This window comes from Phyllobates terribilis, unplaced genomic scaffold (genome assembly GCF_046119375.1).
Source record: "Phyllobates terribilis strain yellow unplaced genomic scaffold, ASM4611937v1 Scaffold_211__1_contigs__length_3443825, whole genome shotgun sequence".
NCBI classification, from domain to species: domain Eukaryota; kingdom Metazoa; phylum Chordata; class Amphibia; order Anura; family Dendrobatidae; genus Phyllobates; species Phyllobates terribilis.
In genome coordinates, this window is record NW_027362971.1 from 2,287,980 (window position 1) to 2,310,000 (window position 22,021).

Sequence of the window (22,021 nt, forward strand, 5' to 3'; positions counted from 1 at the left end):
CCCTCAGTTTGGCCACCCGATATAGCAACTCCCCCTGCACTGCAAAGTGGGGGAATCTGGTGTCGGCCCCCGGCTCTTGGGCATCCCCATTACATACAGTAACCTGGTCGAACGCCCCTTTTAAGGTCGGGTCTCGAACTTGAGCAGTCCCAAAGTTCTCTCCGGACATATCTAATGCAGGAAGGTCGGCCTCCTCGGTCACCGTCTCACCCTCGTCACCGACAAGGACGCACAGTGGGAACTCCTCCATCTGAGACTTCGTCGGGGGTTCTTCAAGGACCTGGCTTTTCCCCATGCTACTTAGTCCAGTTCCCTTCCCTCACAAGTCCCAAAATAAGGAAAAATCACGGCCCAATATGACGGGGTGTATCAGGTCCTTCACTACCCTGACTTCATGGGACTGGGCACCACAGTCTGTCCCCACTGTCCATGTGGCCACGGGATAGTCCTTGGCGTCACCATGGATGCACCGAACGCCCACGGTTTTGGAAGGGATCAACTGGTGGGAAAGGGTTGCTCTGATCAAGGTCACCAGACTCCTGGAGTCCAACAGCCCAAGCACTTTTACTCCATTAATGGACACTGCACACGCCTGCGGCCCCTCGCCGGGTCGACAGTCCACGCTACAGGCTGGATAGGCATAATAGGAGACCCGTCTGCCTAAGCTGCAGTCCATGGGCTCAGGGGATATTTGACACCTGGCGGCTACATGTCCAGGGTTGTGACACCGCCAACAAACTATATCTTTACCAACAGTTTTAACGGCACCTTCAGTGGGAGTGGGACGTCCCCCAGTGGTGGCTCTAGACCCCTTCCGTGCTGAACCCGCCCCCTTTTGGGTATCCCAGTAGGGAGAAGTGACTGCATCCGGTTTCCCAAGGGATCTCTCAACTACCTGGTACCTCCCTACCAGGCCGATGAAGTCATCTGCGTTCTGGGGATCACCCTGGGCAACCCAGATCTGTACTCAGTCAGCCCTGGGGGTGGGGCGGCCGCCCTGCTCTGGATGGCGTCCGCCAAAAGCTGTATATGCTGTTGCGCCTCCTGCTGGTGCTGCTGCTGCGACTTTTGCTGCAACTGGATTTGCTGAAGCAACAGTTTGGTCGTCTCCTGGTTCTGCTGCTGCATGCTCTGCTGGGCTTGCTGCATACTCTGCTGGCTCTGCTGCATACTCTGCTGGCTCTGTAGGTGTTGCTGCTGCATGTTCTGCTGGCTCTGGACCAGGTGCTTAATGAGCTCTTCCATGCTGCCGGACTTCTCTGGCTGGCTGGCAGCCTTCACCCAGGACATCAACCGGTCTTTGTGGCAGGTACACGTGTTCCTGGAATCCTGCACGCACTCTCACACCAACTGTGGCAAGACGTCTCACTCGACTCTCCCGGAGGCAGACTCAGGACACACGTTCTCAGGTTACCTTTCTGCTGGTTTATTATCTGGCATAAACTCATGCAGGGTTCCACAGGAAAAAATAAACAAGACCCCCCTGGGTTAAACAGGAAAACAAAACGAAGTATAGCTCAGTCCATAGGTGAGCGGGTTCCGCCCGCTCTCGGTAGCATAAACTGCACAGGTAGAGTCCAGGTAACAAGCTCTGCAGCTTCCACAACACTATCTGGAGACTTCCCTCTCCAGACCACACTCCAGAGAAAAAAAAAAGGACTGAGCTTTTACACATTGCTCAGCCACACTCTGAGGGGAGGTAGGGGGAATGGCGTCCCGCCCTCTTTGCCATTCCCATAAAACTGCACACCCTTTAACAGAGTAAACCTACCAGCATATAACACGCTGGCAGAAAAATAAAGTAGTTAGTTAGTTAAAGTCTTAGTTCACACAGGAGAGCATCCTGACTGGCACATACCTCTCCTCACATATAAAACCAGTGACACTGTCACAATATATATATATATATATATATATATACGTATATATATATATATATATATGTATATATTGTAATGCAGCGGCTTGCGGCATTACTGTAATGGTGCAGGGGGTGTGCTCTAGCTGACCATTTACCTCTCCCTCAGGTGACTAATCACATGACTGTGACATCATCGCAGGTCCTGTGTGCACTAAAGGATATATAAATCCTGGTGGTTTGGAAACAGGGTGAAAAGCGTGAGGCCTGATCCCTGCGTGTGGGACACCATTAGCCTGGAGAGGCTGGAAGAGAGAGGCCTGGTGAGGCCTGGTGAAGCCTGGAAGGTAGAGGCTGGATCTAGGATACCAGTAGCCTTTTGAAGGCACGTGGCTTGGAGACTATGTCTAGGAAGCCTTAAAGCCACAGCGGTGGCAGAACCGAGCTGAGAGAAGCAGCTAAAACCTGGCAAAGGTAAAAACGCTGCTTGATGTGGACATTTATATTGTTACCTTGCTGAAGGCTGTATCGGGAGCCAAGTGGACATATCTGTCACTGGAAAGGCTCTTGAACATTATATGTGTAATATGTCAGTGAGCCACTGAGATGGACTATGTTATGTGCAGTTTATGAGGTGCAATAAACTGCTGGACTGTGAAATACCGGAAAGACGTTGCATGTGTGCTTTAATTGATCCGGTGAAGCGAGTGCCCCCAGCGTGATGAATAGTGCTACCTTACATGTGGTTAGAGAATGCGGGTAACGGCACAGGACAACTAGTGTGGATGAAAGCATCTTGCTGTAACTCGGCGGGGTTACGAAAATTGTCATCGCACCCAAACCTGGTTTGCTGTGGCTCGGCGGGGCCGCGAAGATTAAAGGATCTGGCTGTAACTCGGCGGGGTTACGAAAATTGTCGTCGCACCCAAACCTGGTTTGCTGTGGCTTGGTGGGGCCATGAAAATTTTTCCGGGAATAGCCGTGTGAAGTGTCTAGTGTGATCAGCGTACCGCGATGGCTGTGAACGGAGCAGCAAATGAGACTCAATCTATTTGAGCGATTAAAGTGCCGGTTAAAATCGCAGCAGGTATTTGAGAAACGTCTACAGGACATGGTGCAGGAACGGCAGGAGCTGTTGGCACCGTGTAGAGTGGCGGCAGTGGACCATTCTGTGAACTCTCTGGGGGCGCCAGTATTATCCCAGAGTGCCCGGGGAGATGGTAAGAGATGTTGTGAACTGAGTCCTAAGACTGTTGCGTTTTTTTTTGTTAAAGTACCCCATTTAGGTGTGGTTGTCCAAAAGGGGGCGGAGTCTAAAAAGGAGGCGGATTTTCAAAAGAGCGTGGAGCATAGAAAACCAAAATGTGTTACTGGTTGTGGGTTGGTATGGCCTAAAAATGACAATTTGACCATTGATAACGGGGTACCTCCACTAGAAGGGGTTGACGTCAAGGTGGGAGGTGACTTGCTGGTCCACGACACCATGGGGAGTGACACAGACCCCACAACTGACGGTGACGCTATGAAAGTAGAAAGAGAGTTCAGTCAGGAGGGGCTAGACGAGGGGAGAAAGTCCCCCTCTCGTCATCGGCGTAAGGGCCACAAAAAGGTTGCTCCTGTAGTCTTTGCTGAAAGTGAAAATAAAGAAAATGTAATGCTGTGTGCCTTTGTTCCAAGTGTGGATCCTCCTTTAGAGGCAGAAGAGGAGGTGACGATGCCAGTAGCAACCTCCGGTACAGTACTGAGACAGAAGGATTAGGATCTGACGGCCCTGAAAAAGGAGGCGGCCAGTCATGACCAAGAGCTGGAGCCTATCAGGCAGCAGTATCAGAGTGACGTGCAGCAACGAAGGGAAAACCTGGAGAACGGGTCCCCAGACCTGCGGAGCCTGGAGTCTCAACGGCAGAAAATAAACCAGGGTGTGAGGAACTTGCAGCAAAAGCTGGAGGAAAGCAGCGACGAAATCAACAAATGGAAGGAGATGTTCCAGAAAATTAAAGAGGACCTCCGCAGAACCCAAGAGGAGGTTGTTCGGTTGAAGTTTGACAAAGCGGTGTTTGAAGATGAGCTGCACGATATGAATGATCGTTTCTCCCTGGTACAGTTAGGGCTGCACCAAGTGAAGAAAGGCTCTGCGGATGCAGAAGAAGCAGAGGTCTCAAAGGAAGTGCAGAGATTTCAGGAGCAGGTGAAGCAGCTGATGCAGGAGAAGCAAAGGCTGGATGAGGGTCTATACCAGAGGGATAGGGAGCTATCTGCCTTAAAAGGGGCGCTGCAGGATGAAGTTTCTGGACGTGATCAAGACCTAGAACGACTGCGCGAACAGTTCAACCGGGAGCTGTGTGAATCCAAGAAGGAGCATAGTGAACTCATGAGGGAGCTGCAGCAATTCCAGGACCAAGTAAAGCCTCTAATGCAGGAGAAGGAGCGGCTGGTGGACTCTCTGTACCCGCGAGACCGGGAGCTATCCGCCCTGAAAGAGGCCGAAAAGAGGCATGAAAAGTTCAATAGGGAACTGCAACAAATCAAGAGAGACTATGAGGATCTCCTCAAGGTTAAGGAAAAACTAGAGGATGATAAGGCGGATGCAGACCACATGCGCCAAGTGGTTGAGACCACTCTGCAGGACACCCGTGATGAAAATGATGATCTCCGCAGAAAGACCCTAGGTCTGGAAGCTCAGGTGAAGGAGCTGCAGACATTCTGTGATGATCTCCAAAGGGCAGAGACGTGCCTTAAGGATAGAATCTTCAGGATGGAGGAGTCTATCGGAGAAAGGAGGTATGAAGCAAATGCCTCTTTGAATAATGCAAGCTTGGGTGATTCGGTGGATGTAAAAGCCGAGATCAAAGAGCTCAAGGAGTTGCTACAAGCCCATTTGAAGCAAGAGAAGCTTGAGAGACTGGCTGTCGAGAGCCGAGTGGGCGCATTGGAGACAGAGAGGTCTGAGATAACTCTACTGTTAAAGGAGCAGTTGAAGCCGGAAGAGCTTCAGAGATGGGTTGCAGAGAGGCGAGTGGCTGAGCTAGAGGAAGAAGTTGTCGAGCTCCAAGGTCGCCTGGCAAAATACCAATCAGCGAACGAGGCCTCCTTGGAGAAGGTGGACCTCAGGAGAGCTGAGAGGGTGTTAAAAGAAGATAAGTATGAAATAGAAGTGGTCAAGATGAGAATTCTTGAGTTCATAGCTGTGAGTCAGCTCAGGGGAAGCATACAGGGTGAAGAAGCTGAAAGTCAGTTGTCCCTGAAACCTGAGCCAGATGATCATTTGGACACCACTAGTGAGACAGAAACGTCTCGGTACAAGTGCCTCATTGATGTACCCGAAGATTTGAGAGAAGAATGCACCAGAGAGTCAGTGCATGAAGAGTTTAAGAAGGCCGTGGGAGCCTGTAAGGTGTACTCGACCTCAGAAGCTAAACAGCTGGTGGTCCTGTCCACGACCGAAGTCACAGTGAAGAGGGTGGCGATCCTAAGTGACATGTACTGGCGATGTATTCGCACAAAGCGGTTTGTCCAGTTGAAGACAGAACAAGCCATTAGACAACTGGAGCTTATGAGAAAAGCTCAAAGTCTGCGTGAAGAGGTCATCCGGGTGCCTCATGCTCTGATAAGAAAGCTCATTGGGAGAAATGGTCAAGCCATGCAAATGATGGTAAAGAAGTCTGGTGTGATGAAAGTAAGCAGTCCACGTGATCGTCAGGACTGGATACCAGATGAAGGCGGCATGGTGTCATTCTCCGCTGTAGGAACGGAAGAAAATCTTGCATATATACGAATGCTGATGGAGTACCGAGTGACCTACCTACGAGAGGTAGAACAGTTGAATCTCGCCAGACTGCGAATGGAAAGGCAGCATCGCCTGAGCAGCAGAAGGTGGCAGCCGTCTAGAAATTGTGAGACCAGACAGAGAAAGAGCCCCCTAAATAAAAGAACAGCTACAGCTGAAGTTAGAGACCTTTCAAGATGTCCTGAGAGTAATGGGTGTGGGTTTAGAGATAGTGAGACCTCCAGTAACTCAGGTCTGAGAGGCCCATACAAATGACCCAATAGAGTACGGGACAGTACAGAGTCTAACCGGACCTTAGATACAAGGACATGTGAGTAATACTGCTGTATTGACCGCTGGGAGCGGGGGAGGTCTGACAAGGTTACGACTGACCGCTGGGAGCGGGGGAGGTCTGACAAGGTTACGACCCGGAAATGCGACTTGACGAAGTCAGTGACAATGACAAATGGTAGGTCCCTAAGGAATGGGCTAATGTCGATGACTAATGTTCCAGGGGCTGAGCAGCGCAATTGTCAAGTACATAGTCTCTGTGTGAACTGTGGGTTATAATGTGATTGTGTATATTATGTGTTCAACCCCACAAGTTTGAACAGGGGGGGGGGGGATATGTAATGCAGCGACTTGCGGCATTACTGTAATGTAATGACACCATTAGCCTGGAGAGGCTGGAAGAGAGAGGCCTGGTGAGGCCTGGCGAAGCCTGGAAGGTAGAGGCTGGATCTAGGATACCCGTAGCCTTTTGAAGGCACGTGGCTTGGACACTATGTCTGGGAAGCCTTAAAGCCACAGCGGTGGCAGAACCGAGCTGAGAGAAGCAGCTAAAACCCGGCAACGGTAAAAACGCTGCTTGATGTGGACATTTATATTGTTACCTTGCTGAAGGCTGTATCGGGAGCCAAGTGGACATATCTGTCACTGGAAAGGCTCTTGGACATTATATGTGTAATATGTCGGTGAGCCACTGAGATGGACTATGTTATGTGCAGTTTATGAGGTGTAATAAACTGCTGGACTGTGAAATACCAGAAAGACGTTGCATGTGTGCTTTATGTTAGAACCTTGCTCTTAGTTTTTTTTTCCTTTGCTGGTCACATGACCTTGTTGGCCTATTTAATCCTGCTCCGCCCTTCTGGCTTTGCTGGACTTCATTGTATATCTACTTTCTAGCTAGCCTGTGCTCTGTGTCTTGCTCTGTTAGTTTGCTTGGTCTTCTGACCTCTATGTTCTATATATTTTGTTTGTTCGTCTGTCTGCTACTATTTCTGTTAGGAGGTGTCCCATATTCCTCCCAGTCCTTAGTACTTGTAGGGATTCCTTCCCCACATCTATAGGTCTCCGTACAGACTAGCTTAGGACTTTAGCAGGTCTGATCGCAGGATCAGGTTCCCTGTTACATCGTAGGGATTTAGCTGAGTTCTATCGTAGGGACAGATCTCCTCTCTTTCCTTAGCTCTGGTAGCAGAACATAACAGTAAGTCCAGCCAGCAAATTCTCTAAGGAAAGATTTTTCTGTTCCATCATGGTGTCGGTTCAGGATTTGGTTCATCGCCTGCAGGGACTCTCTCTGGAGGTGGCCGAGCTCCGTCAGCACGTGAGTAACTGTCCTGGAGCACATTTCTTGGAGCCTAAGGTATGTTTGCCGGATTTATTTTTTGGTGAACACCGAGAATTTTTTTCATTCAAAAATGCTTGCTTATTGTATTTTCGTTTGAGACCTAAGTCCTCTGGGGATGAATCCCAGCGCGTAGGGTTCATAATGTCACTTTTGCGCAAAGAGCCTCAGGAGTGGGCCTTTTCTTTGCAACCTAGTGATACATGCTTCAGATCAGTGGATAGTTTTTTTTCTGCTTTGGGACTATTATATGATGATCCTGACCGTGTCGCATCAGCTGAGACTGAGTTGAGACGTTTAAAACAAGGATCAGGTAATGTGGAAAAATATTGTACTCATTTCCGTCGTTGGTCTACTCAAACAGGGTGGAACGATTCTGCTCTGAAAAGTCTATTTCTTGCTGGGCTCAGTGAAAGGGTTAAAGACCTGCTAATTGCTTATCCTACACCTGAAGATTTGCAACAGGCTATGCAATTAGCTATACGGGTGGATAGAAGACTGCGTGCAAGGGTTAATGAGAGCAAATCCTCTGCTATGTCAGTTTCTGGTTATGAGAATGTGTGTACTAACAGTGGTGAACCGATGGAGATTGGATCGGTGGCACCTCGCTCTCAAGAAAAAGACCGTCGATTTTTTGAAGGCTTGTGTTTCTATTGCGGAAAATCTGGTCATTTGATTAAAGGCTGTGAGCTTCGTATGAAGAAAGAAAAAAAAATGGTCAGTCATGCCCGTATTGTCTGTTTAAATTCCAAGGGTGTATTTTTAGCTGCTTCCACGATTGCTCAGGAAAAATTAATGGAATTTCGGGTGTTTGTCGATTGTGGGTCTACTCTGAATGTTATTGATGGGGGATTCGTGGAAAAACTCAATTTAAAACCTGAACCTTTATCATCCCCCATTGCTGTGGTTTCTGTGGATGGTTCCCCTTTGAAGAATATTACTCTCAAGGTCTGTGAATTTCCTCTCACTATTAATGGTGTTCACCATGAGAAATTGGATTTGGTAGTGTTGAATAACTTGCCTTCTCCAGTAATATTGGGATTGCCCTGGTTAAAATTTCACAATCCTGTACTGGATTGGTCTACCAGTGAAATTAAATCCTGGAGCCATAAATGTTATGACAAGTGTTGTAATGGGCGTATTGCAGCTTTGGATAGGGGAGAATTGCCTGTTCCTATTCAGGATTTTTGGAGAGTTTTTTCTGAGAAGGAATCGCAGGTTTTGCCTCCTCATAGAGACTGTGATTGTTCTATTGAATTTGTCCCTGGAGCGACTCTTCCTAAAAGTCGTTTATTTAACCTTACTATTCCTGAGAGGAAGGCTTTGGAGGAATACATACAGACAAGTTTGGCCGCCGGTCACATTAGGCCCTCTAAGTCTCCTGTGGCGGTTGGATTTTTTTTTGTAAAAAAAAAGGACGGCGGTTTACGTCCTTGTCTGGATTTTCGTGAGATTAACAAAATTACTGTACGCAATCCTTACCCACTGCCATTGATTCCTGATCTGTTTAACCAGTTAATGGGGGCCAAGTGGTTCTCTAAAATTGACCTTAAGGGGGCATACAATCTGTTGCGCATGAAGGAGGGTGACGAATGGAAGACTGCTTTTAACACTCCTGTGGGTCATTTTGAGAATCTGGTTATGCCTTTTGGTCTTACTAATGCTCCTGCATTTTTTCAGAATCTGATTAATGACATCCTTAGACCTTTGATCGGTAAAAATGTGGTTGTGTATTTGGATGACATTTTGATTTATTCGCCGGATCTGGAGTCTCATTGGCGGAGCGTGCGTGAGGTATTACAGTTATTAATGGACAATTCGCTTTTTGCTAAGCTGGAGAAATGTGAGTTCGCTGTACAGAGAATTAGTTTTTTGGGCTACATTATCTCCAGCAAAGGTTTTGAGATGGATCCGGTTAAGGTTCAGGCTGTGCAGGAATGGCCTAGGCCTATTGGTTTGAAATCGATACAGAGGTTTTTGGGTTTCGCCAATTACTATAGAAAATTCATTAAAAAATTTTCTAGTATTGTCAAACCTCTGACTGATCTCACCAGGAAAGGTGCTGATGCGGTTCAGTGGTCTTCTGAGGCCATTGAAGCTTTTGTGTATCTCAAGGAGAGGTTCACCTCTGCTCCCATCCTTATGCAGCCTGATGTTACTAGGCCGTTTTTGGTTGAGGTTGATGCTTCCTCTGTGGGGATTGGCGCAGTATTGTCTCAGGATAACGGGGATGGATTACATCCCTGTGCCTTTTTTTCAAAAAAATTTTCGGAGACTGAACTGAATTACGATATTGGTAATCGGGAATTATTGGCTATTAAACTCGCATTTGAACACTGGCGCCACTTCTTGGAAGGTGCGGAATTTCCCGTTCAGGTTCTTACGGATCATAAAAATCTGATATATCTTGATGCTGCCAAGCGCCTGAATGCCCGTCAGGCTAGGTGGGCACTGTTTTTCTCGCGGTTTAATTTCTCCGTTACTTACATCCCTGGTACTAAGAATGTTAAGGCGGATGCCTTGTCTCGCAGTTTTTCTCCCATAGTCGGTGCTGAGAAAGAGGAGAACATTTTACAAGAAGGTGTTGTGATAGCTGCTTTGGACTCCGTTTTGGAAAATGAGATTCTTAAAGCACAGGAGAATGCCCCTTCTAACACTCCTCATGGGAGGTTGTTTGTGCCTGGGACCTTTAGGAGAGATTTGTTTGTTGAGTGTCACGAATCTCGGTTGGCAGGTCATCCCGGAATCTCTGAGACCAAGAGACTGGTGGGTCGCAGTTTTTGGTGGCCTGGATGGCAGAAGGAAGTCATTAAGTGGGTGCGTCAATGTACTATATGTGCTAGATCTAAGTCCTCACATACTCCTGCTGCGGGGTTGCTTTGTCCTTTGGAGGTTCCCAGTGCTCCTTGGACACATTTGGCTATGGACTTTATAACTGACCTTCCCCCCTCTGAGGGTTTTACTGTCATCTGGGTGGTCGTGGACCGTTTTAGCAAGATGTGTCACTTGGTTCCTTTCGTCAAACTGCCCTGCGCTAAAACTCTCGCTAAGGCCTTTGTCAAGGAAATTGTCAGACTTCATGGCGTTCCTACTGACATTGTTTCTGATAGGGGTCCTCAGTTCGTGGCTCGTTTTTGGCGTGCCTTTTGTGATAGGTTGGGAGTTCATTTGTCGTTCTCGTCCGGATATCATCCTGAATCTAATGGCCAGACAGAAAGGAAAAACCAGGATGTTGAGCAGTTCTTGCGTTGTTTTGTGGCAGACAATCAAGAGGGGTGGTCTGAGTTTCTGCCACTTGCTGAATTTGCTCTGGACAATCATACATCTTCTTCTGCTGGTTGTTCGCCTTTTTTTTGTTGTTCTGGGAGACATCCGTCGTTTGGGTCGTTCTCCAAGTTGGGATCTGCCGTGCCTGAGGAGGAGAATTTTTCCGGTGATTTGGAGAGAGTTTGGACGGATGTGCGTGGTAATCTTCAGGAGGCCAACAGAAAATCTAAAGACTACTTTGATAGGAAACGACAGGAGGTTTTGTTCGCTGTTGGTGACATGGTTTGGTTGTCCTCTAGGAATCTGCGGTTGAGGATTCCTTCAAAGAAATTGGGTCCCAAGTTTGTAGGGCCCTTTAAGGTGCTTCAGGTTGTCAACCAATCTGCTGTTAGGTTGGAGGTTCCTACCTCCTGGAGAATTAATCCGGTATTTCATGTCTCTCTGTTGAAAAAAGCTGTTGTATCGGATTGTGACGCCTCTGCCTCTGTTCCTCCGGTGGTGGAGGACGGGGAATATGAAATTTCTCGCATCCTTAACTCTAGACGGTATAGAGGTAGTTTGCAGTATGTTGTGGCCTGGAAAGGTTTCGGTCCCGAGGATAACTCTTGGGTCAGGTCGGATGATGTTTCCGCGTCCAGACTTATCAGAGCGTTTCACAGGAGATTTCCTGATAAGCCTGGTCCTAGGGGATCCGGAGGATCCTCTTAGAAGGGGGGGTACTGTTAGAACCTTGCTCTTAGGTTTTTTTTCCTTTGCTGGTCACATGACCTTGTTGGCCTATTTAATCCTGCTCCGCCCTTCTGGCTTTGCTGGACTTCATTGTATATCTACTTTCTAGCTAGCCTGTGCTCTGTGTCTTGCTCTGTTAGTTTGCTTGGTCTTCTGACCTCTATGTTCTATATATTTTGTTTGTTCGTCTGTCTGCTACTATTTCTGTTAGGAGGTGTCCCATATTCCTCCCAGTCCTTAGTACTTGTAGGGATTCCTTCCCCACATCTATAGGTCTCCGTACAGACTAGCTTAGGACTTTAGCAGGTCTGATCGCAGGATCAGGTTCCCTGTTACATCATAGGGATTTAGCTGAGTTCTATCGTAGGGACAGATCTCCTCTCTTTCCTTAGCTCTGGTAGCAGAACATAACACTTTAAATGATCCAGTGAAGCGAATGCCCCCAGCGTGATGAATAGTGCTACCTCACAATATATGTATATATATATATATATATATATATTATGTGTGTGTATATATAATATATACTGCTCAAAAAAATAAAGGGAACACTTAAACAACAGAATATAACTCCAAGTAAATCAAACTTCTGTGAAATCAAACTGTCCACTTAGGAAGCAATACTGATTGACAGTGAATTTCACATGCTGTTGTGCAAATGGAATAGACAATAGATGGAAATTATTGGCAATTATCAAGACACCGTCAATAAAGGAGTGGTTCTGCAGGTTGGGACCACAGACTTCATCTCAGTACCAATGCTTTCCGGCTGATCTTTTGGTCACTTTTGAATGTTGGTTGTGATTTCACACTCGTGGTAGCATGAGACGGACTCTACAACCCACAGAAGTTGCTCAGGTAGTGTAGCTCTTAAAGGATGGCACATCAATGCGAGCTGTGGCAAGAAGGTTTGCTGTGTCTGTCAGCGTAGTGTCCAGAGGCTGGAGGCGCTACCAGGAGACAGGCCAGTACACCAGGAGACATGGAGGGGGCCGTAGGAGGGCAACAACCCAGCAGCAGGACCGCTACCTCCGCCTTTGTGCAAAGAGGAACAGGAGGAGCACTGCCAGAGCCCTGCAAAATGACCTCCAGCAGGCCACAAATGTGCATGTGTCTGCACAAATGGTTAGAAACTGACTCCATGAGGGTGGTATGAGGGCCCGACGTCCACAGATGGGGGTTGTGCTCACAGCCCAACATCGTGCAGAACGCTTGGCATTTACCACAGAACACCAGGATTGGCAAAGTCGCCACTGGCGCCCTGTGCTCTTCACAGGTGAAAGCAGGTTCACACTGAGCACATGTGACAGAGTCTGGAGACGCCGTGGAGAGCGATCTGCTGCCTGCAACATCCTTCAGCATGACCGGTTTGGCAGTGGGTCAGTAATGGTGTGGGGTGGCATTTCTTTGGAGGGCCACACAGCCCTCCATGTGCTCGCCAGAGGTAGCCTGTCTGCCATTAGGTGCTGAGATGAGATTCTCAGACCTCTTGTGAGACCATATGCTGGTGAGGTTGGCCCTGGGTTCCTCCTAATGCAGGACAATGCCAGACCTCATGTGGCTGGAGTGTGTCAGCAGTTCCTGCAAGATGAAGGCATTGAAGCTATGGACAGGCCCGCCCGTTCCCCAGACCTGAATCTGATTGAGCACATCTGGGACATCATGTCTCGCTCCATCCACCAACGTCACATTGCACCACAGACTGTCCAGGAGTTGGCGGATGCTTTAGTCCAGGTCTGGGAGGAGATCCCACAGGAAAACCATCCGCAACCTCATCAGGAGCATGCCCAGGCGTTGTAGGGAGGTCATACAGGCACGTGGAGGCCGCACAAAATACTGAGCCTTTGACTTGTTTTAAGGACATTACATCAAAGTTGGATCAGCCTGTAGTGAGTTTTTCCACTTTAATTTTGGGGGTGACTCCAAATCCAGGCCTCCATTGGTTAATAAATTTGATTTCCATTGATGATTTTTGTGTGATTTTGTTGTCAGCATATTCAACTTTGTACAGAACAAAGTATTCAATGAGAATATTTCATTCATTCAGAATACACATACACACACACATATACACACACACGTATACACACACATATATATACACACACACACACACATATACAGTTAGGTCCATATATATTTGGACAGAGACAACATTTTTCTAAGTTTGGTTCTAGACATTACCACAATGAATTTTAAACAAAACAATTCAGATGCAGTTGAAGTTCAGACTTTCAGCTTTCATTTGAGGGTATCCACATTAAAATTGGATGAAGGGTTTAGGAGTTTCAGCTCCTTAACATGTGCCACCCTGTTTTTAAAGGGACCAAAAGTAATTGGACAATTGACTCCAAAGCTATTGTTATGATCTGCTACAGGAACTAAGGAAAGACAGGAGATCTGTCCCTATAATATAACTAAACTAGATCCCTACGATGTAACGGGGAACCTGATCCTGCGGTCAGACCCGCTAAAGTCCTCGGCTAGTCTGTACGAAGACCTATAGATGTGAGGGAGGGATCCCTACAAGAACTAGGGACTGGGATAAGTTGGACACCTCCTAGCAGAAATAGTAGCAGTCAAAGACAAACACACAACAAAAAGCAAAACTAACAGAGAACGGTAACAGAGCACCAAGCTAGCTCAAGAGTAGTAAATACAATGAAGTCCAGCAAGGCCAGGAGGGCGGAGCCGGATTAAATAGGCAAAAATAGTCATGTGACCAGCAAACTAAAAAAAAACCTAACAGGAGAGTTCTAACAGTACCCCCTCTTCTAAGAGGATCCTCCGGATCCCCTAGGCCCAGGCTTATCAGGAAACCTCCTGTGAAACGCTCTGACAAGTCTGGAAGCAGAAACATCATCCGCCCTCACCCATGAGTTATCCTCAGGTCCGAAACCCTTCCAAGCGTCGAGATACTGCAAACTCCCTCTATACCGTCTAGAATTTAGGATGCGGGAAATTTCATATTCCCCGTCCTCCACCACCGGAGGAACAGTGGCAGAGGCGTCACCATCCGACACATCAGCTTTTTTCAACAGAGAAACATGAAACACCGGGTTAATCTTCCAGGACGTAGGAACCTCCAACCTAACAGCAGATTGGTTAACTATCTGAAGCACCTTAAAGGGCCCTACGAACTTGGGACCCAATTTTTTAGAAGGAATCCTCAATCGCAGATTCTTAGAGGACAACCAAACCATGTCACCAACAGCAAACAAAACCTCTTGCCGTTTCCTATCAAAGTACCTCTTAGATTTTTTGCTAGCCTCCTGAAGATTACCACGCACATCCGTCCAAACTCTCTCCAAATCACCGGAAAAACTCTCCTCCTCAGGCACAGCCGATACCAATTTGGAGAATGACCCAAACGACGGATGTCTCCCAGAACAACAAAAAAAAAGGCGAACACCCAGCAGAAGAGGATGTATGGTTGTTAAGAGCAAATTCAGCAAGTGGCAGAAACTCAGACCACCCCTCTTGATTGTCTGCCACAAAACAACGCAAGAACTGCTCAACATCCTGGTTCTTCCTTTCTGTCTGGCCATTAGACTCAGGATGATATCCGGATGAAAACGACAAATAAACTCCCAACCTGTCACAAAAGGCACGCCAAAAACGAGCCACGAACTGAGGTCCCCTATCAGAAACAATGTCAGTAGGAACCCCATGTAGTCTGACAATTTCCTTGACAAAGGCCTTAGCGAGTGTCTTAGCGCAAGGCAGTTTGATGAAGGGAACCAAGTGACACATCTTGCTAAAACGGTCCACGACCACCCAGATGACCGTGAAACCTTCAGAGGGGGGAAGGTCAGTAATAAAGTCCATAGCCAGATGTGTCCAAGGTGCACTAGGAACCTCCAGAGGGCAAAGCAACCCCGCAGCAGGAGCATGCGAAGACTTGGATCTAGCACACACAGTACATTGGCGCACCCACTTAATGACTTCCTTCTGCCATCCAGGCCACCAAAAACTGCGACCCACAAGTCTCTTGGTCTCAGAAATTCCTGGATGACCTGCCAACCGAGACTCATGACACTCAACAAACAAATCTCTCCTAAAGGTCCTAGGCACAAACAACCTCCCATGGGGAGTGTTAGATGGAGCATTCTCCTGAGCTTTAAGAATCTCATCCTCCAAAACGGAGTCCAAAGCAGCAATCACAACACCTTCTTGTAAAATGCTCTCCTCTTCCTCAGCACTGAACATGGGAGAAAAGCTACAAGACAAAGCATCCGCTTTAACATTCTTGGTACCCGGGATGTAAGTAACGGAAAAATTAAACCGCGAGAAAAAAAGTGCCCACCTAGCCTGACGGGCATTCAAGCGCTTGGCAGCATCAAGATAGATCAGATTTTTATGATCAGTGAAAACCTGAATGGGAAATTCAGCACCTTCCAAGAGGTGACGCCAGTGTTCAAATTCGAGTTTAATCGCCAGCAATTCCCAATTACCAATATCGTAATTAAGTTCAGTCTCAGAAAATATTTTTGAAAAAAAGGCACAGGGATGTACTCCATCCTTGCTTTCCTGAGACAACACTGCACCGACCCCCACAGAAGAAGCATCAACCTCAACCAAAAACGGCTTAGTCACATCAGGCTGCATAAGGATGGGAGCAGAGGTGAACCTCTCCTTTAGAAACACAAAAGCTTCAATGGCCTCAGAAGTCCACTGAACCGCATTAGCACCTTTCCTGGTGAGATCGGTCAGTGGTTTGACAATAATAGAAAATTTTTTTATGAATTTTCTGTAATAATTGGCGAAACCCAAAAACCTCTGTATCGATTTCAAACCAATAGGCCTAGGCCATTCCTGCACAGCTTGAACTTTAACCAGGTCCATTTCAAAACCTTCACTGGAGATAATGTAGCCCAAAAAACTAATTTTCTGTACAGCGAACTCACATTTCTCCAGCTTAGCAAAAAGCGAATTGTCCATTAATAACTGTAATACCTCACGTACGCTCCGCCAATGAGACTCCAGATCAGGCGAATAAATCAGAATGTCATCCAAATACACAACCACATTTTTGCCGATTAAAGGTCTAAGGATGTCATTAATAAGATTCTGAAAAAATGCTGGAGCATTGGTAAGACCAAAAGGCATAACCAGATTCTCAAAATGACCCACAGGAGTGTTAAAAGCAGTCTTCCATTCATCACCCTCCTTCATGCGCAACAAATTGTATGCCCCCCGGAGATCAATTTTAGAGAACCACTTGGCCCCCACTAACTGGTTAAATAAATCAGGAATCAATGGCAGTGGGTAAGGATTGCGTACAGTAATTTTATTAATCTCACGAAAGTCCAGACAAGGACGTAAACCGCCATCTTTTTTTTTCACAAAAAAAAATCCAACAGCCACAGGAGACTTGGAAGGCCTAATGTGACCAGCGGCCAAGCTTGTCTGTATGTATTCCTCCAAAGCCTTTCTCTCAGGAATAGTAAGATTAAATAAACGACTTTTAGGAAGAGTCGCTCCAGGGACAAATTCAATGGTACAATCATAGTCTCTATGGGGAGGCAAAATTTGTGACTCCTCCTCAGAAAAAACTCTCCAAAAATCCTGAATAGGTACAGGTAATTCCCCTTTTTCCACCGCAGCAATACGCACGTTACAACACTTGTCATAACACTTAGGGCCCCAGGACTTAATTTCATTGGTAGACCAATCCAGTACAGGATTGTGCAATTTTAACCAGGGTAACCCCAATATTACTGGAGAAGGCAAATTATCCAATACCACCAAATCCAAATTCTCTTGATGAATACCATTAATAGTGAGGGGAAATTCACAGACCTTATGAGTAACACTCTTCAAGGGAGAGCCATCAACAGAAACCACAGCAATAGGGGATGACAAAGTTTTAGGTTCTAATCTAAGTTTTTCCAAGAATCCCCCATCAATCACATTCAGAGTAGAACCACAATCCACAAATAGCCGAAATTCAATTAATTCATCCTGAGCAGCAGTAGTGGCAGATAGGAATACTCCCTTAGAATTCAAACAGGCTATACGTGCATGACTGACCTTTTTTTTTTTCTTTCTTCATACGAAGCACACAGTTCTTAATAAAATGACCAGAATTTCCGCAATAGAAGCACAAGCCTTCAGAAAGCCTGCGGTCTTTTTCCTGAGAGCGGGGTGCCATCGCCCCAATCTCCATCGGCTCTCCATTGTCAGCACAGACCCTCTCAGGACTCGGAGCTGACATAGCAGAGGATTTGCTCTCATTAACCCTTGCATGCAGTTTCCTGTCCACCCGTATAGCTAATTGCATTACCTCCTGCAAGTTACCAGGTGTGGGATAAGCAATCAGTAAATCCTTAACCCTTTCACCTAGCCCTGCAAGAAACAAGCTTTTCAAAGCTGAATCGTTCCACCCCACCTGGGCAGACCACCGACGGAAGTGAGAACAATATTTTTCCACATTACCTGATCCCTGCCTCAGATGTCTCAATTCAGACTCAGCAGATGAGACACGATCAGGATCATCGTACAACAAATCCAAAGCAGAAAAAAAACTATCCACTGATCAAAAGCACGGATCACTAGGTTGGAGGGAGAAGGCCCATCCCTGAGGATCTTTGCGCAAAAGTGACATTATGAACCCTATGCGCTGTGATTCATCACCAGAGGATCCGAGTCTCAAACGAAAATACAATAAACAAGCATTTTTAAAAGAAAAAAAATCTTGTTGTTTGCCAAAAAATCGATCTGGCAGACGTACCTTTGGCTCCACAAAATGCGCTCCAGAACAGCTACTCACGTGTTGTTGGAGCTTGGCCACCTCCAGAGAGAGTCCCTGCAAGCGTTGAGCCAAATCTTGAACCGAGACCATGATGGAAAACTGGAGGTCTTTCCTTAGAGAAAATTTTTTTTTTTTTCTTTTTTTTTTCTTTTAGGGCTGGACTTACTGTTATGATCTGCTACAGGAACTAAGGAAAGACAGGAGATCTGTCCCTACAATATAACTAAACTAGATCCCTACGATGTAACGGGGAACCTGATCCTGCGATCAGACCCGCTAAAGTCCTCGGCTAGTCTGTACGAAGACCTATAGATGTGAGGGAGGGATCCCTACAAGAACTAGGGACTGGGATAAGTTGGACACCTCCTAGCAGAAATAGTAGCAGTCAAAGACAAACACACAACAAAAAGCATAGAGGTCAGAAGACCTAGCAAAACTAACAGAGAACGGTAACAGAGCACCAAGCTAGCTCAAGAGTAGTAAATACAATGAAGTCCAGCAAGGCCAGGATGGCGGAGCCGGATTAAATAGGCAAAAATGGTCATGTGACCAGCACACTAAAAAAAAACCTAACAGGAGAGCTCTAACAGCTATTTCATGGACAGGTGTGGGCAATCCCTTCGTTATGTCATTCTCAATTAAGCAGATAAAAGGCCTGGAGTTGATTTGAGGTGTGGTTCTTGCATTTGGAAGGTTTTGCTGTGAAGTAAACATGCAGTCAAAGGAGCTCTCCATGCAGGTGAAACAAGCCATCCTTAAGCTGCAAAAACAGAAAAAACCCATCCGAGAAATTGCTGCAATATTAGGAGTGGCAAAATCTACAGTTTGGTACATCCTGAGAAAGAAAGAAAGCACTGGTGAACTCATCAATGCAAAAAGACCTGGGTGCCCACGGAAGACAACAGTGGTGGATGATCGCAGAATAATCTCCATGGTGAAGAGAAACCCTTCACAACAGCCAACCAAGTGAACAACACTCTCCAGGAGGTAGGCGTATAAATATCCAAATCTACCATAAAGAAGAAGACTGCATGAAAGTAAATACAGAGGGTTCACTGCACGGTGCAAGCCACTCATAAGCATCAAGAATAAAAAGGCTAGACTGGACTTTGCTAAATAACATCTAAAAAAGCCAGCACAGTTCTGGAAGAACAATCTTTGGACAGATGAAACCAAGATCAACCTCTACCAGACTGATGGAAAGAGAAAAGTATGGCGAAGGCGTGGTACAGCTCATGATCCAAAGCATACCACATCATCTGTAAAACACGGCGGAGGCAGTGTGATGGCTTGGGCATGCATGGCTGCCAGTGGCACTGGGTCACTAGTGTTTATTGATGATGTGACACAGGACAGAAGCAGCCAAATGAATTCTGATGTATTCAGAGCCATACTGTGTGCTCAGATCCAGCCAAATGCAGCCAAACTGATTGGTCGTCGTTTCATACTACAGATGGACAATGACCCAAAACATAAAGCCAAAGCAACCCAGGAGTTTATTAAAGCAAAGAAGTGGAATATTCTTGAATGGCCAAGTCAGTCAGCTGATCTCAACCCAATTGAGCATGCATTTCACTTGTTAAAGACTAAACTTCAGACAGAAAGGCCCACAATCAAACAGCAACTGAAAACCACCGCAGTGAAGGCCTGGCAGAGCATCAAAAAGGAGGAAACACAGCGTCTGGTGATGTCCATGAGTTCAAGACTTCAGGCAGTCATTGCCAACAAAGGGTTTTCAACCAAGTACTAGAAATGAACATTTTATTTACAATTATTTAATCTGTCCAATTACTTTTGGCCCCTTTAAAAACAGGGTGGCAAATGTTAAGGAGCTGAAACTCCTAAACCCTTCATCCAATTTTAATGTGGATACCCTCAAATGAAAGCTGAAAGTCTGAACTTCAACTGCATCTGAATTGTTTTGTTTAAAATTCATTGTGGTAATGTCTAGAACCAAAATTAGAAAAATGTTGTCTCTGTCCAAATATATATGGACCTAACTGTATATACACACATATATATATATATATATATATATATATATATATATATATACATACATACACACATACAGTGCTGGCCAAAAGTATTGGCACCCCTGCAATTCTGTCAGATAATACTCAGTTTCTTCCTGAAAATGTTTGCAATCACAAATTCTTTGGTATTATTCTCTTCATTTAATTTGTCTTCAATGAAAAAAACACAAAAAGAATTGTCCTAAAGCCAAATTGGATATAATTCCACACCAAACCTAAAAAAGGGGGTGGACAAAAGTATTGGCACCGTTTGAAAAATCATGTGATGCTTCTCTAATTCATGTAATTAACAGCACCTGTAACTTACCTGTGGCACCTAACAGGTGTTGGCAATAACTAAATCACACTTTCAGCCAGTTAACATGGATTAAAGTTGACTCAACCTCTGTCCTGTGTCCTTGTGTGTACCACTTTGAGCAAGGAGAAAAGAAAGAAGACCAAAGAACTGTCTGAGGACTTTAGAAACCAAATTGTGAGGAAGCATGAGAAATCTCAAGGCTACAAGTCCATCTCCAAAGACCTGAATGTTCCTGTGTCTTCCGTGCGCAGCGTCAGCAAGAAGTTTAAAGCCCATGGCACTGTGGCTAACCTCCCTAGATGTGGACGGAAAAGAAAAATTGACGAGAGATTTCAACGCAAGATTGTGCGGATGGTGGTTAAAGAACCTCGACTAACATCCAAACAAGTTCAAGCTGCCCTGCTGTCCGAGGGTACAACAGTGTCAACCTGTACTATCCGTCGGCGTCTGAATGAAAAGGGACTGTATGGTAGGATACCCAGGAAGACCCCACTTCTTACCCCGAGACATAAAAAAGCCAGGCTGGAGTTTGCCAAAACTTACCTGAGAAGGCCTAAAACATTTTGGAAGAATGTTCTCTGGTCAGATGAGACAAAAGTAGAGCTTTTTGGGAAAAAGCATCAACATAGAGTGTACAGGAAAAAAAAAGAGGCATTCGAAGAAAAGAACACGGTCCCTACAGTCAAACATGGCGGAGGTTCCCTGATGTTTTGGTGTTGCTTTGCTGCCTCTGGCACTGGACTGCTTGACCGTGTGCATGGCATTATGATGTCTGAAGACTACCAACAAATTTTGCAGCATAATGTAGGACCCAGTGTGAGAAAGCTGGGTCTCCCTCAGAGGTCATGAGTCTTCCAGCAGGACAATGACCCAAAACACACTTCCAAAAGCACTATAAAATAGTTTTAGAGAAAGCACTGGAGACTTCTAAGGTGGCCAGCAATGAGTCCAGACCTGAATCCCATAGAACACCTGTGGAGAGATCTCAAAATGGCAGTTTGGAGAAGGCACCCTTCAAATATCAGGGACCTGGAGCAGTTTGCCAAAGAAGAATGGTCTACAATTCCAGCAGAGCATTGTAAGAAACTCATTGATGGTTACCGGAAGCGGTTGTTTGCAGTTATTTTGGCTAAAGGTTGTGCAACCAAGTATTAGGCTGAGGGTGCCAATACTTTTGTCCGGCCCTTTTTTGGAGTTTTGTGTGAAATGATCAATGATTTGATTTTTGCTTCATTCTCTTTTGTGTTTTTTCCTTGCAAGCAAATTAAATGAAGATAATAATACCAAAGAATTTGTGATTGCAATCATTTTCAGGAAGAAACTGAGTATTATCTGACAGAATTGCAGGGGTGCCAATACTTTTGGCCAGCACTGTATATATATATATATATATATATATATATACACACATGTGTGTATGTATATATGTGTGTGTACAGTACAGACCAAAAGTTTGGACACACCTCATTTAAAAAAAATTCTGTATTTTCTTGACTATGAAAATTGTACATTCACACTTAAGGCATCAAAACTATGAATTAACACATGTGGAATTATATACTTAACAAAAAGTGTGAAACCACTGAAAATATGTCTTATATTCTAGGTTCTTCGAAGTAGCCACTTTTTGCTTTGATGACTGCTTTGCACACTCTTGGCATTCTCTTGATGAGCTTCAAG

General features: G+C 45.8%; 1 pseudogene; it reads left to right on the plus strand.

The window, feature by feature from the left end:
- Positions 1-3,572: 3,572 nt before the first annotated feature.
- LOC141213729 (uncharacterized) overlaps positions 3,573-22,021 on the plus strand; it is a 60,188-nt pseudogene continuing 41,739 nt past the window's right edge.